At 40.4% G+C, this 17,165-nt stretch overlaps 1 protein-coding gene across 1 annotated transcript in view; it reads left to right on the forward strand.

Annotated features, from left to right (window-relative positions):
- The window catches only part of LOC145989091 (calcium-activated chloride channel regulator 3A-1-like), a 212,362-nt gene that overhangs the window by 118,335 nt on the left and 76,862 nt on the right, over positions 1–17,165 (forward strand). The gene's annotated exons all lie outside the window — the stretch shown is intronic.

Consider the following 17,165-nt stretch of genomic DNA (forward strand, 5'->3'; position numbering starts at 1 on the left):
AGAATTTCTCTGAACTTCAAACTGTGGTGAACGATATAGACGCAGAACGCTTGCATGTCGTCGTTTCCAAATTACAAGAAGAATTCACCAGCACGTTGGAAGAAATTAAATCCAAGTTGCAGACTTTGGAAGATACAATGACGAACCTACCATCGTCGGACGAACTGCAGGTCATCGGTAAAAGCGTCGCGAACATAAAAATTCAACTGGAGGCTTATCAAGATTTCGAACACATTCAAACCACCATCGCTACGCTTCAGGCGTCTCTGGAGTTGATCAACGAAGAAATTAAAAATATTCACGCTGAAGCAAGTGTGTTGACGAGTATTCAGGACACGTTAAGCACAGTTCAGCAGAAGATCCAATATTTGGAAAATTTGAACGTCGAATCCAATCTTCCTCATTTTCATCACGTACTGGACAACATACAGGGTGACTTGGAATCGTTACGAACGAGCGTGCCTTCGAGCGAAGATTTGGAAAAATTGAAAACGGCGGTGACGGCACTATCCGATTCGAGTGACATCAAAAGTTCGTTGAGCGATCTCGAGAGTAAAGTGGCCAATCTCCCTACCTCCAAAGAATTACACGCTTTGAAAAGGAACATATCACGTATGCTGAAACGACTGGAAACGGAAACGACGAATGTGGAACAGATTCGAGACGAACTTGCTTCGCTGGTGTCGACGCTACCCACTTCGCAGAGCGTCGCCGACCTTCACACGCAGTTTACAGAGATGCGAAGCATCGTGAACGATCTTACCGAGAAGAGCTCGAAATTGAATCAAGTCGAGAACCTTCAGAACATTGTGGTCAACATCAGAGATCAAGTTGGAGTGCTGGAATCAACGCAGGAATCAACGCTGACCTCTTTCGGTGCCAAGTTGCAAGAACTCAACGAAAGCTACAAGCAGTTGAACGTGGAAGTGAAAATCAAACCGTCATTTTCTACCGTAACGGATACCATAGTCGAGCATTTGGTGCCCGTACAAAACACACTGGGTCAGCTTCACAGCAACCTCGTTAGCATCGATACTAAATTCGCTAAACTGCATTCTCTGCAAGCCATCGAAATCAACAGCGTACCCAATCAACAGAGAATCTCCACGTTCGTCGAAGGTAACAAACTGTACATGTTGCATCCTTATCATCCGTACTACAAGTTTCTCCTCGATGGTACGATTCAGATAAACGAATTTTCGTATTGGTCTCACGGCAGAAAAGCTAGCGTTCCCACCATGACTTTGATATCGAATCGCGGTGTCCAGAAAGCAGGAAATATTCCTCTGGCACGTTGGAACGAAACGCGCAACATATATGAAATACACGAAGACGAAGATCTCACCGTTTTCGACGTGAGTGTCGGCGATAAGCTAATCGTTCAAAACACGAGCGAAGTACCACCCTCTTTGAATCCCATCACGCTTGTGCTTCTCTTCAAACGTAATCTCTAAAAATAATAAAAATGTCTAGGCAAGCTATCGTCCAAGAATTGCATAAACCTGCACGCCGCAACTACAAACGTTTGGCTGTGGTAACCAAGGGAATCGATGACCTCTGGGAAAGTGACCTTGTGGAGATGAGTAGCGGCAAGTTAAAAAACGTACATAAATTGAACAAGGGCAACAAGTACCTCCTCACCGTCATAGACACGTTTTCGAAATTCGCATGGGCTCTACCTTTGAAGGCAAAAACAGGAACGTGTGTCACGGAAGCATTCAAGACAATTTTTCGCGAAAGCGGCGGTAGACAACCACGGTTTCTGCACACGGACAAAGGGAAGGAATTTTACAATGCCGTATTCCAAAAGTTTATTCGGAAACACAACGTTCAACATTACTCGACCTTCAGTGACGTCAAGGCCAGCATCGTGGAAAGATTCAATCGCACTCTGAAATCGCGCATGTGGTCACGCTTCACGCTTCAGGGAAGCTACAAGTGGGTCACTATTCTTCCGGAACTTGTTAACGACTATAATCACACACGGCACGCAACGATAGGCATGAAGCCAGCTGACGTTACCAGGTCTGACGAGCAACGTTTAATTTCTAGCGTTTACTGTCCAAAGTACACACCCACGACAAAAAAAGCTAAATACAAAATTGGAGAACAGGTGAGGGTCAGTAAATTGAAGCGAACGTTCGACAGGGGTTTCACACGAAACTGGAGCACCGAACTTTTTACCGTGGTTCGAGTTCTACCCGGGAACCGTCACACGTATATAATAAAGGACAGTGGCGGTGAAATTTTATTGGGGCGCTTCTATGAAGAGGAACTCTCTAAAACTAAATACCCCGACACGTACCTTATTGAAAAAGTTTTGCGCAAGAGAGGCAACAAACTTTTGGTGAAATGGCTGGGACTTCCGGAAACAAGTTGGATCGATTCAAACGAAGTGATTCTATAAGTACGTGGAATGTTGTGAAACGTTTACCTAATTCGGAAAGTCAAACGAAGAAAAAGAACGGCGAATTGCTTCCCGACAGCATCCGCTGTCTGATCGTAGGTCCTTCGGGGTGTGGGAAAACAACACTGCTCGTGGACAATTTTCTCCTCGCACCGAATTGGTTAGATTGGAAGAACAGGCACCTGTACGTGTTCTCGAAAAGTTTGGAGCAATCCAAATACCAGCAACTGATGAAACTGTACGATGGTCTGGACATTGCAACGTTCGCCTCGGAAATAAAACCACTTGACGATTGTCGTGAAAATTCAGTTGTTGTGTTCGACGACGCCATCCTGGAAAATCAAAATGAAATTCGCAACTTTTTCACGCAAGGTCGTCACAAAGGAATGGATTGCTTCTACCTAGCTCAAACGTTTTCCAAAATTCCAAAACAGTTAGTACGCGACAATGCTAATTTCATATGTTTGTTTCGTCAAGATCACACCAACCTCAAGCATGCGTACGATGACTACGTAGGCGGGGACATGAACTACAATCAATTTTCGGAAGGCTGCTCTTCTTGCTGGAACGGTGACGATTTCGGATTCGTGACGATCGACATGACGAGGAAACCCAACGACGGAAAATACAGAAACAAAATCAACGACTTTCTAAACGTTGCAACGTTGTGAGAAACGACGTATATAAATAACGTCATGAGGAAACGAAAAATTGAAGACGAAAATCTCAAGCTTCGCGATTACCTCGCGAAACGCTTCAAAGGTTGGAAATCCGAGAATCGCGGATTCTACGAAGAGAAGAAACGTCAGGATCAACCTGTGATCGATGCCATCAGCGGTCTAGGTAAAGAAATTAAAAGTGTCACGGAACAAAATAAAAATTTGATTAATGAACTCGTACCACTCGCAGCTAAAAGTTATGCCGTACCCACGCCCATTTCAAGCATTCCTTCGACGCCGTTCGAACTGAAGGATGCACCGGCACGACGTCGAGCCATAGGCAGCACGTCGTCGTCTTCGGATAAAATCGAGTTGGGACCTTTGGCACGAGACTACCTGAGTACAGGGAAATTCGACAAGGATGAAGTGTTCGGATTGTATCCCAGCATGGAAACCAGCGAAGGTGGCGGTGTGGTGTGGAAGATTGGGAAATCGAAGGTAACCTTCGAAGGCAACGACATTAAAGTCAATTTAGGCGACAAGGATAGTTGGAACAGGTATCCGGGTACGGTGGGACTGTGGGAACTTGTTGCCAAAAAGCAGCCGAAAGATTATACCGACGAAGATTACCAGAGTTACAAGGAAATTCTGATCATGACGGATGCCTTGTACCAAAACAACGACGCCTCGCAGAATAGGGTGAAATCAAGCAGCGGCGAGAAGTACAGGAATCTCATCAAACCGATTTGGAACCAGGTCAAAACAGGCAGCGGCGTCAAACGCTACAACACGTTACCCAAAGAATTCGTTTGGGTGGACGACGTTAGGAAACTCGTGGACCGATTGTTGGTGATAGCCGGCGAGGAGAATGCAGGCAACCGTAATTTCTACAACGAGAAGGTTGGCATCGTAGACATGATCAGCACGAAACTTTCCAACTTCATCGTGAACGACGACAAGGGCATAGGTTACCTCATCAAAATCATCAACACGCTGCCTCCTAAATTTTGGAACGTGGCCGAAGGAAAGGGGCTTGTGAACGACATCATCAACAAGTTACCTTTCGAGATGCATCTACCTGGCTACCAGTACTGCGGACCGGGTACCAAACTCGAGAAAAGATTGGAGAGAGGAGACAAGGGTGTGAATCCGTTGGACGCGGCATGCAAAGATCACGACATCGCTTACAACACCACACAGACGGATCTGGACGCACGTCACGAAGCAGACAGAAAGTTAGAGCACGCAGCTTTCGAAAGGTTCGTGAGCAGAGACGCATCGCTGGGTGAACGGGTCGCCGCACTAGGCACCACCATCGCCATGAACACGAAACAAAAATTGGGGTGGGGTATATAAATAACATACAGTAAAAAACAACATGGCTTGCATAACTGATTTGCCACCCGAACTACTATCTAAAATATTCAAAAAGATAGTAAACGGAGATGTTAATAAACTTCTAATCATAGCAAGAACAACGCCGGAATTTCGCATCCCTTGTGAAATGGTTCTCAAGGACCATCTTCGGGAGATCAGCGGCCTGAGGTGCAGTGATCTCAACATTCTGCTTTCGGCTGCAGGGGAAAAATTGGAGGAGAGGTCGGACGAACTGCACGAGGCAATGCAGGGAAGAAGACGGTATACTGATGATTGGTACAAGTCTATGCAGGAGAGGGAATATATCATTACGCACATCATCGCGTTCTCCGAAGCACGAACTTTCTTCCTCTGTTAAAAAAATAATAATATATATACGTGTCAAAAAACTTAATATATAAATAACACACATCGTGAAAAAAAAACAATTAAATTTCTCTAACACACACACTGAAATTTTTCTCTTCTTCGATATGACAACTGAAAAAATGAGTGATCTCCAGGCATTAAAACAAATGCTAAATTTGTCAGTCGAGTATGTAAAAATTCGGGAATTGGAAGTCGACAAATCTTACACGATAACTTCCGGTTCAATCGTTTCTACCCAGTATGGTCCTAAGGTACGCCTGTTGCTCAACGCACAATACAGTCTATTTTTACCAGATCGATACGCTAACATGTTATCGGATGAGAAGCTATCTATTTTAATCGAGAACAAAACTCGAATCGTGTACAAGGGGACAAAGGAACTTTTTGGCAAGAAAACAAAGCACGTTATAGAATTTGTGTAACGACTGCGAGGCCTTGAAAATATATAAATAACATACCGTAAAAAACTACACAAGAAAAAATCTCAGAATATATATATAAATAACATACCGTGAAAATAACACATAGAGCATCAACATGAAGCCCAAGGGTGTCGTGTACCAGATACCATACTCCAATCTAAAAAATCTAGGTACCCTCGATGGGTTACTCACCAAGAAACAACGCGAGAAGAAACGTTCTTGCTTGTCGAAAGGACATGGAATGAAATTGCTGCTCAGCACACCTCAATTGAAAAGGTTGCAGCGTTCGCGGAAACAGCAAAAGATCGGAGGTTTCATATTCAGCATCCCGGCCATCCTGGCAGCATTGGGGGCCGTTGGAAGTTTGGCCGGCGGAAGTGCCGCCATTGCGAAAACCGTCATCGACTCGAAGAAGAACAAGGCGGAATTGGAAGAACAGAAACGTCACAACCTGGCTATGGAGAAGAAGGGGAAGGGTATAACCAAAAAACAAAAAAGCAACCTCGATGCTTTGAAGAAATATAAAAAAAAGAAACAGAAGCACTCACCAACCGAGACATTGAATCTCTGATCGAACCGTTACAAATCAAACACTTCAGAGGAGTTTTCATGTCCGACTCGTTACCTTCAAGCGTGAAAAAAAGAGAATGTGGAGTAGTCAACTTGGACGGCCAAGAAAATCCAGGCACGCATTGGATATGTTACCACAAAAATGATGATAAAGCATTCGTTTTCGATTCTTTCGGAGGTGTTCCACCTACAAATTTAGTTCATTATCTGAAAACAAGCAAAACCTCCATATACTACAACGACGAACGCATTCAAGATTTCGGAGACGTGAACTGCGGTCATCTCTGCCTCTCCGTGCTCGCGTTTCTCTCTAAAATAAATAACCCTACGATCGAGGATTTCCAGAAAGCATTGTGGAACCTCAAACAGCATCACTAGGATGGGCGTGTTCCATCTCACGAGCGAATCTTCAATCTTGAAACTCACGCTGCACGACGACATTGTCTATCCTAAATCCGTGGCTCTGCGTGCATTCTACAGCATGTACCTCATACCTAATGTTACGCAGCACAACAACAAAATTAGCGTCGGAAGCGAACACATCGTCGTCACGCCAGGACAATACAATCTTTCCACTTTGCAAGCTCAGTTACCCAAAGGCACATACTTTTCTCAAAATTCGGTCACGCACAGAGTGGAAATCCTGTCGGCGACGGAGACCGTGGACCTGGGCACCATAGGAGAACTTTTAGGTTTCGAGAACAACACAAAACTTGAAGCTGGCATCAAGCACGTGGCAACCAACATTCCTAAATTCTTGGCCATAGAGACTTTGAACGTACACTGTAACGTGGCGGAAGGTATGATCACGAAATCCTCGGACGGATTAGGAAGTCACAAGCAGACGGGAATCATAGCCACTTTCAAACCAAGTTCCGAATTCATGGAACCGATCATCTACACGCCCTCTTCGCCGATCTATTTTCCAGTATGTCGCAACCGCATAGACGACATAGAGTTGGTGGTGACGAACGAGAAAGGAGACGTGGTAGATTTCGCAGGTGCAACAACTACTGCCATCGTGGAGATCAACGTATAATAAATAACCATACATGTAAAATGGAGCAAATCGAAAGTTACGAATTGCAATCTTTCCCTCCCAACCGTCGCACGTTCGCCAATCTCAACGAGGCGAACAGGGAGATCGAATACGACGTTGACGTAGGCGATGGGTTCATTCATCCTCACAGAGCGGACCTCTACCTTCAATTCGACGTGGTGAAGAAAGAAAGCGGAGACACGTTTCCCGCAGCAGCAAACTTAATACTCGTAGACAACTTCGTGCCTCACCTGTTCTCGCAGGTGGAGGTGAGGAAACACAACACCGTCATTGACAGAATAGATTATCCAGGCATCACGTCGACGGCAGTGGGAACATTGAAATTATCCAAAACAGACGCCGCATACTATCAAGCAGGAGGATTCGAAGCCGGGACCAAAATATCGACGAGAAGTCACACGGTGCTCTTTCCCATGCGTCTGCTTCCAGGTTTCTTCTCGGACTACAAGGAGATCATGTGGAAGGGAGGACTGCGCGTTACGTTTCGAAGAGCGGCCAACGACAACGACGCACTAATGCGATACGCTACTTTGGGCCCGGACGGCACCACGCCGATAGCCAACACTTTACCCGAAGCAGCGAAATGCGTCATCCAAAGCATGGAATTGAGAATGCCGGTGGTGGAATACGAAACGAACTACGCCCTCAAGTACAAAGCGGAGATCTTGAAAAGTCCCCAGGTGCTGATTCACTTTCACGGTTACCAGTGCGTGCAGAAGATGGCGTCCGGAAGTCACATGGAATTCGACGTGACGACGCAGTTCAACAACATACAGTTCGACATGCCAGATTTCGTCGTAGTGCTCTTTCAGACCGGGAGGGACAAAAATCAGGAAAAAGATTCCAGCAAATTCGACGACTGCAAGATCAAGAACGTTTATCTGAAGAATGGACGCAATGAAGTGTTCCCGCGCGAGAATTACAATCTCGACGTGACCAAAAACGATTACCTCAAACTTTACGAAGCGTTTTCGGCTTACAAACGCGTGACCGAGGGAAGTGTGGACATGTACTACACGCCCAGCGAATTCAAAGCACGGAGACCCATGACCGTCATCAACACATCTAAGAGAAAGCAGGTGGTGGTCAACGATCGAACCAACATCAAGGTCATCTGCGAGTTCCACGATGCCTTGCCCGAGGATACCCTATGCAGTGTCATCCTGATTGCAGAGAAGTCCTTCGCCTACGACGTGAAGAACGAGAGGGTCACAGAGCAGTTTTAACAAGTTTTTTAACATCTTTTCTTGCACAATAAGAAATTTTCTGCACTAGCACAATCAGTTACAATGGCACAATACGAATTTCACTAGTTCAGATCAGTTACAAATCTCAATTTCATTAGCTATCAGCTACAATATCTTTTTGCACTATAGCACGAGACAATCAGAAAATTTGCACAAAAAAAATTTGTTGTTGTTTTTACACGTGAAAATTAACAATAAAATTTCTTTTTTATCGTTTCAGATGCTGTCGAAACATCAAAAACATATACACACACACTAGAAAATAAGCATGCAACTTTATTTGTAACACACACACATACATTCTCCATCTTCATCAAGAAAATATTATAATAAACATAATCATTTTTATCTATCTTATAATAAAACTCTATATCCAAAAAATATCACAACATCAAATAACACTAGAGTCGTTAGTACACGTTGCATGCATTACGGAGGTCCTCTGTAGGGTTTCATGGAAGTTTGGGGGAAAAAAAAAAACACGTGAAACTCTACAGAGGTGCGGTAATCTATAACCGCAGCCATTAGAAAATTTTTACATTTTTGGTTGGGCACCACGCACCCTGGCGAGGTTATAGGGGCCAGGCATTCTAAAAAACAACAATTATTATTTGTTTGTTTGTTTGTGTTACAATACATAAGCGCGCGCACGTATGTGCGTGGCACATCGTTCCCTCCCCGAGAGAGAGGTTTACGTAGGTCGCAATACATAAACATTTGGTCCCGGACTTGGAAAATTACGATAAAATACACTCGTCTTTCAAAAATAAAAGAATGAGAGGAGAGGTTTACGAAAATCACGATATATATAAACATTTGGCTCCGGACTTGGAAAATTACGATAAGGTGCACTCATTTTTTCAAAATGAGAAGATGAGAAGATGAGAGGAGAGGTTTACGTAGGTCGCAATACATAAACATTTGGTCCCAGACTTGGAAAATTACGATAAAATACACTCATCTTTCAAAAATAAGAGAATAAGAGAATAAGAAAATGAGAAGATGAGAGCGCACGCGTGTGTATATGCCACATCTTTCCCCCCCGAGAGAAAAGTTTACGAAGATCACCATATATAAACATTTGGCCCCCCTTGATTCCAGCACTCCAACTTCATCTCTAATGTTGACGACAATGTTCTAAAGGTAGAGAGAATAAGAAAATGAGAGAATGAGAGGATGAGAAAATAAGAGGATAAGAAGAGAGGTTTACGAAGATCACGATCTACAAACATTTGGTCCTTAAAAAATGAGAAGATGAGAAGATGAGAAAATGAGAAAATAAAAAGATGAGAAGATGAGAAAATAAGAAGATGAGAAGATGAGAAAATGAGAAGATGAGAAAATGAGAAGATGAGAAAATGAGAAAATGAGAAGATGAGAAGATGAGAAGAGGAGAGGAGGAGAAGAGGAGGGCTCCTCTTTCACTCATCACTGCCTTTTTGCACCCGTGAAGCGTCGTCAGCGTAATAAATGAGGCGCAAAACGGGGAGAGAAAGTGAGTTTTTCAACTTTTTGTGGTCGTTTAGTCAAGAAATCAGAGTTGCAGTCAGAAGTACATATTTACTCTACTAAGCTTGCTTAGTATATCGGTCAGCTAACCGAGCATAATGTACAATTTGCACAAGTGACTAACTGGATAGTAGGTATTGGATGTTGGAAACACTACATGCCCACTACGGTAGTCAAGATTTCCCACCATATTCTGTGTTATGGAAGCAAAAAATTGGAGTTTTTTTTCGTGTGAAAAGCATAATAGAACCTTGAACTATGTTCCTCAATACACAATTGGTAAGTACGAACCATGCGAACATTGCTGAAGGAGAAAAGTGTGAGAAAAATGTATTTCATGCTCAGTTAGGATATTGCCTTTCAGTTAACATTTCTTGTGCTGCTAAAGTGTGGAAGTGGACAGGTTAATTTCGAACACAAAGAAGATATTTGTGGAGGTTCTAGGTGTCACACACTTATTGCTACAACACCATTAAGCCTTGTTTCTATGATATGAAAAACTCAATATGCTGACCAAGACAGAAAATTTATTTTATTTTAAAACATAAACTAAACGTAAAGTTTCAAACAGACGAACTTAATAATCAGTGTAAGATGCATGTCTCTATCGCTTTTTTGTACAAAGTGAAAACGAACATTGATAGAAGACAACTGTGGAGTCGCTTGCAATAATTTTCTATGCTTAGTAATAGTCTGTGTGGGTATTTATCAAACTGATGAAAAAAAATAAGGTTTTACATATTTTATGCACTGCAGACGATTTATGGAAGTGTTCTGGTGTTCTTCCCTATTGAAAAAACTCTGTAAAAAGTATCTTCTTCCATAAGCAAGGATGAAAAAAAAAAACTGTTTATTTAACAAATCCAAGTAGCCCTAAACATTTAAGGTTCCGTTGATGGAAAATTGACTAACCAATCGTGTTCCACACAGCACGCCACAATTGTTCACGACAACCATTCATAATGCACAGCTCTTCATGGATGTATCCGATTAAAATAATGTGCAATGGCATGCGAACGTCTCTCCATAGACGTCACTTTGATCTCGATGCATTACCGAAGTGCTAAACAAATTTTAAGGCATTTTTCTAACACCTCGAAAAGAAGCAAATTGGTACAAGAATTAAGTCATAACTTTTTACTGGTTAAAGATATGTAGAAAAAACCTTCACCATTGCATTTCTCGTGAAATTCTAGCCCATTTTGATATGTCGCACGGCCCCCTTCCCATTTAAAATTCTGAAGTTGAATTCAAGATGGCGGACATCAAGATGGCTGCCGACCGTGTGGGTGGCGTCAATGTGGTTCCCCCTTGGCCTGATAACGATTGGTCATCGCCTGTTGAAACGTTTCAGTAAACGTTCTTATACGTTCTTAAACGTTTCAACGTTTATATAAGAAACGATAAAACGTACTGTGATACTTATCTTCACGATTAGTCAAACGTATTATTTATTCGCTCTTCATATTTTCCATCCTTAAATTCTGATAATTATGTATTTTATCTAACAACAAATTAAATTATATACCAAACATTATCAAGAAGCAATTCTCAAAACATTATACTAAGATATTAACATTATAATAAGTGTCCTTCCATAGCCATTTCAGTCTTCAAACTGCTTCCAACGGCTTCCGTACGTTGATTCGCGATTAGTCAAACATGTCAAATGTAACTGCTATTAGTAAACATACGAGGAAAAATAAGTTTTTTAGAAATTCTCTTCTCAATAAGAATACTATATTACTACCTTCATTATATTAAATATTAATTAATTAATTAATTCTCTAGCACTCTTGATTCTGAAAATTCGTAGTTACAGTTCAATTTGTACTTATCCTGAGCAAAATTTATATATATTCTATTCCAATCTTTACAAATTTCTTTTAGATTCATCTCCATGTTCGTTTTGGTCCTTTACCATCAGGTTTCCCAACAAGATTCCTGTAAAAATCTCCTTTATTCCTTTCTCATTCGTGCCGGTTTAAAAAAAAACATAGAGAGTTAGTTAGTTAGTTGTTTCCCACTGTACTATTTCAATTTTTGAATAATCACATGTTAGTTATGAATGCATCGTTGACATCCTGTCTGATCATATATGTGTTTGGGCTGAGGCTCCGTATCTACCTGCAACATTATTTCTTTTCTTCTTTTTTTCTTGTTATCTGCTTTCATGTGATTTAACATTAGAAACAACACATTCCCATTAACAATATTTCATGTTATGCAAAACATTTAAGTTTTATACACCATCAGAGGTGTGATTGCAACAAACGTTACCACTACGTCATCCGACAAAAAAACCAGAATCGGTATTGTTATATTTTATTGCTCAGGTCATTTCATTTTTTTAATATGTATAGCTATAGTGAATATACTAACTTAAGCCCTCAGACTCGTAAACCAACAAATATACACACCTCTGTTAACTGCCTTGTATTTTGAGGGGAGGGGGACAATTGTAACTGTTGGTGCAATACACTTTGAAGTTTTTGTTTTCTAAGTGCCACACATCAATTTCATCATAATTATTATTATTCATCCTTATTGTTGCCATTAGCCTCTTTTTTTTTTTACAAATTTTTTCGTAGTGATATCACCTTAGCAGATTAACAGAAATCGTCTAAAATTTGAACTCGTGACACCTCCCAATACCATTGCAAGCTTACTTGTGATTGTCCCCCCTCAATTATTCAAAGTACCTCACTTTCATATTCAAATACACACAAGTAAAAAAGTTCATATCACATTAGTGATTTTAAATTTTATTCTTGGGGCCACTTTCTAACATTGTTGCCTGATATTAAAATAAGCGAAAACACTCTGCTATGCTTAATAAAAAACAACATCTATTCATTGCCAGATTGTACAACTGTATAAGTCGAGGTTCATAAGCCTCATCCATCTCATTCTAGGGACTGCATATTTTGTATACAGTTTTTGTAGTGGAATCAAAACACGGGTTGTTAAGAATATCGTCAGTAAATATGAGAATTCTTGCTGTGAAATTTCTATGCTGTTTAACCTAATAGAATTCGAATCTCTGAGAGAGCCAAGTACTAAGCTTTAGCATTCCATATTAGCAAAACTTTTATACGTACGAATTTATAACCTCAATTTACTAATCAAAAAATCCCCCTTAACCAACCAATTAGCACATTTATATGACCTTCTATAGAGGAAAAAAACATGACATTTCCGAGCCGGTATTATTAATGTGACATTCTTAACAGGTTAATGCATCAATTTTTAAGCAAGCACTTAGGAATGTTTGAAATTCAAACAATTCTTGTGACAAAAAACAAATAATTAGGAAATTCTTTTTAACCAAACAATCAACACAAATCTCTCTTTTTTATAGAGAAAAAAAAACATAACATTCCCGAGACAGTATTATTGATGTAACATTTTTAACAAGTCAATGCTTTAATGTTTACACACATACATAAGCACATCAATCTCTATACAACCACACACACATACACACACACACACATATACAAAAAATATTTGGAATGGAAAAAATTCTCAGAAAATTCCCTTTAGCCAAGCAAATCATCAGTTACATGACCCTCTCTCTCTCTCTCTTTTCCCTATATATAAAAAAAAAAATTATGACATATCCAAGCTAAGATCTAAATCACAAACCCTGACACCTTCTGTAAACAAACAGTCTCACCGATTCGATGTATCACTCCGCGTCAGTTGATCCATGACCGCAATCATCTGCTGTTACACTCATAGTTCGCCGCACCTATTTATTTTATATAAGAGCCTCTGAATATGAGAACCCGCTCTCAAAACTTCAGACGAATATGCAGCCGCATACATTGTTACTCTCCCGGTCATTCTCTCTTTCATAACCCTTAAAACTGCAGACACTGACACACCACTGCACTGGGATACCAACTTAGCCACTTCATTTACTGGTTTCTCAGGATACCACTGACAGAACGTTACATAAATATTGAGTAGAATCTGTTTCTCACCCCTTTTCAAAGGCCGTTCTTGCTGGTGTTTTGAAAACAAGTTCGGAGAACACTGAGACCTTCCCGCACGCACAGAACTCGGCATGTTATTTTTCTAAGGATAAGTCAGGCAATATTACTAAGTTGCACTACTTCCTTGCTGTTCACATGATTATTTTTAGAAAATAACCAATGTTATAAAATATTATTATGTACACAAATCTCTAAGCTCATTGAAAGTTACAATGCATATTACTACAAAATGTTCACACTTATCTTGCCTTGCCATGTCACCAAGTTATTTTACGAAGTGCACTTTATTTGGCGGAACAAAAATCGTTATTAGGATGCTTGTCAAAATTTCCAACCGCAATAAATTTACTAACTTTCTTTGTCATCATCATCAATATATTTATTGGACTTACAGCATTGCATATGGCTGTTTATGCCTATTATATATTTTATTTACATAAGATACAATTTACATAAAATCTACAAACAAATTTCAAATACACTCCTATCTATATCATCCTTAGAAATATACATTACCATGTTATATCATTTTGTCTAAAAAGATGCAAGTAAAATATATTCAATTCGCATGCAAAAAAAAAACAAATTTATGGGAACTGATTACTGGTGCAAGAAGTTAATCATAAAAATAAAACAATAAGTACAAAAAAAGCATTGGGTTTAAAATGAGACGTCATTTGCGGCAGCGTATCCCACACTACAAATTTGCCATTGTTTTACCTTACGTAATAAATCCTGTAACAACGCTGGATTTTCGTGTGGATTATTTTACTTCTATGAGTTTGCAATGCTTTCTGCATGCAGGTGGTTTTGTTTACAGAAGGTGTCAGGGTTTGTGATTTAAACTATAGTATTATTGACGTGACATTCTTAACAGGTCGACGTCACATATACACACACGCACGCACACTCGGGGAATGTTTGCAGAAGTTGACTTCTTCACCGAGTTCAGATGTTTACTCATTGATGACTCCGTCGTTGTCGTCTATCAATAAAAACCTAAGTATTTTGCAAACAATAAAAGTTATCGAAAAATCTCCCCTTGTCGATTTTTTTTTGGTGACGTAGAGTACGCATAGAGAGGTCGGGTTTAGTGTGTCGGTCGAGTCTCGGTGTCCTCTGTCCACCCATACCAAAATAAACATAGGTCGTCATAGAACCAATTTTTTCATCAATCGAAAATTTTCCAAGTCCTGCGTTAAATTGCAAATATCTCGAATTTTTGATAAACAGAGGTGTCCCATAGAATTTTTGAGACGCACCAACATCAAGATCGTCTGCGAGTTCCACGATGCCTTGCCCGAGGATACCCTATTCAGTGTCATCCTGATTGCAGAGAAGTCCTTCGCCTACGACGTGAAGAACGAGAGGGTCACAGAGCAGTTTTAAAGTTCATAAAAAATTGCCACATACTAAAAATCAACATCCAACACATTTTAGGTTATATAAAATTTGTGAAAATATAATACTGAAATATTAAAACAAACAGAGTCGCTTGTAGGTTAGTTCAGTACATAAATAAAAAAAAATAATAGGTTAAGTTATATCACTTAGGATCGTAAAAAAAAATTAAAAAATCGTAAAAAAAAAAAATAGGTTAAGTTGTATCACGTAAGATCTTGATATACCTACCAAGTATGAGTGGAAAAAATGAGTTCGGTGAAAATTTGTACTAAAACATCGCTGAACGCTAAAACATCGACAAAAAATTGTCAAAATCGTAAAAAAAAAAGATAGGTTAAGTTGTATCACGTAAGATCTTGATATACCTACCAAGTATGAGTGGAAAAAATGAGTTCGGTGAAAATTTATACTAAAACATCGCTGAACGCTAAAACATCGACAAAAAATTGTCAAAATATGTCAAAAACTTATATTCAATTGATAAAAAAAAAGGCGAGCCCCAATAGAGGTTGGTCAACCGGCTTAATCGTACTACTTATTACAATTTTTTACACAAGTCATCAAAGTGTAGATAATATGTAACCATTATTATTTAATTAATTCGATTTTTCTTGCGTAAGACAACATAATGGTGATGTTGGATTCTCGTTAGATTCCTTTGTGCGTAAAAATCTTGCATACTGGAAACTAAGAGGGAATCATTACGAAGCATTATTTATGAAGGGCTCCCTTAATCAGTTCTGCAGAGAGGCCCAAAGCTGTTGGTACATATTAATCATCTACGTATTAACATTATCGACCTGTAAGGGCCTGTACCTGCTATATCTGCCAATGCGACACAATATATTAAAAATTTGCCTATCTCTAGGATTGACTTCGTCCCCCCTACAAAGAATTCCTGACTACGGGCATGCCCGGGGGCCCTCAATAAAACCTGGCTTTCCGCTATCAGGAATATGTGTACCCACGCAACCTGCTTCTCCTCCTCCACGGTCGACAACGAACGTCAAGAAAAGAAACCAAGCACGGACTTCAAAAGAAGCCCGCCTGCGCATGCGAACAAGCGCCGCTCCACGAAAGCACACGACGAGAGCGGGAACCGCCGCGTATAGCGCCAAAACCCCATTGCGCGGTAAAAGAAGGAAGCACTACGCCCACACGGGAACGGCAGAAAGTGAAAGGAATACGTCAACTAGCGCCTCCACGAGCACAAGCGGAAGAAGAACGAACCACGCCGCCTGCAGCAAGTACACGCCTGACGAAACCACCAGATGGGTGGCGAAATGAGCACACACGATTAAGCAGTGATCGGTTAGTTCGTATGAACTTTCCAGCCTGATCATTAACAGTGCGTAGTTAGAGATCGGTTAGTTCATTGAACTCTCCAGCCTAATTATTGCCTATTTTTGTGGGAGCAGGAAAAGGTTTATTATCCATTTTGCCTTGACTCATCTCACTCAACAGGTCGCTAGGTGCCGTGGCTTGCCGCGAGTTGATAGCTTCCTGGAGATGAGGCCTTGCTCGAAAAGGTTTATTATCCGGGTGGCGAAATCGATCGCGAAAGAAATTTACGCGAAAAAATGAAAAGTAAGTATATCAGAGTTAATAACATAAGTATGTTGCAAAATCGTGTGGCAATTTAAAAGCTAAGAGATTACTGGGTATGCATTTACAATAGCGGAAGTATCTTCAATTGCTTTCAAATGCTGCATACTCACTAACTTTGGCCTCGTAATCACGAATCTGCAGTTAAAAATTGGTGGTCACGTCTAGAAATAAGCTTGTCAATTACCGCTATGCAATAACATGGAAACCATGTTTCTCGCATGTGAGAAAATTGCGTCTTCCGTAAAGTTGAAAAATATGTTTACCCCACGAACCATTCACGTAAGGTTAGGCAAGCATAGTAAAAATTAACGGTGATCGTAAACATAGTTTTGAAACGCTAATCATTGCAAACAATAGTTTTCTTCATAAATCAAGGGTGTTTATTCCGTTCACGGACCCACTTTTTTCGACTTACTTTGGAATTTCTAGACGTGACCGCCAAATTTTAACTGCAGATTTGTGATTACGAGGTCAAAATTAGTGAGTATGCCGAATTTGAAAGCAATTGAAGATACTTCCCGTATTGTAAATT

The sequence above is a fragment of the Lepisma saccharinum genome, chromosome 6, assembly GCF_977018435.1.
Source record: "Lepisma saccharinum chromosome 6, izLepSacc3.1, whole genome shotgun sequence".
Classification (NCBI taxonomy): domain Eukaryota; kingdom Metazoa; phylum Arthropoda; class Insecta; order Zygentoma; family Lepismatidae; genus Lepisma; species Lepisma saccharinum.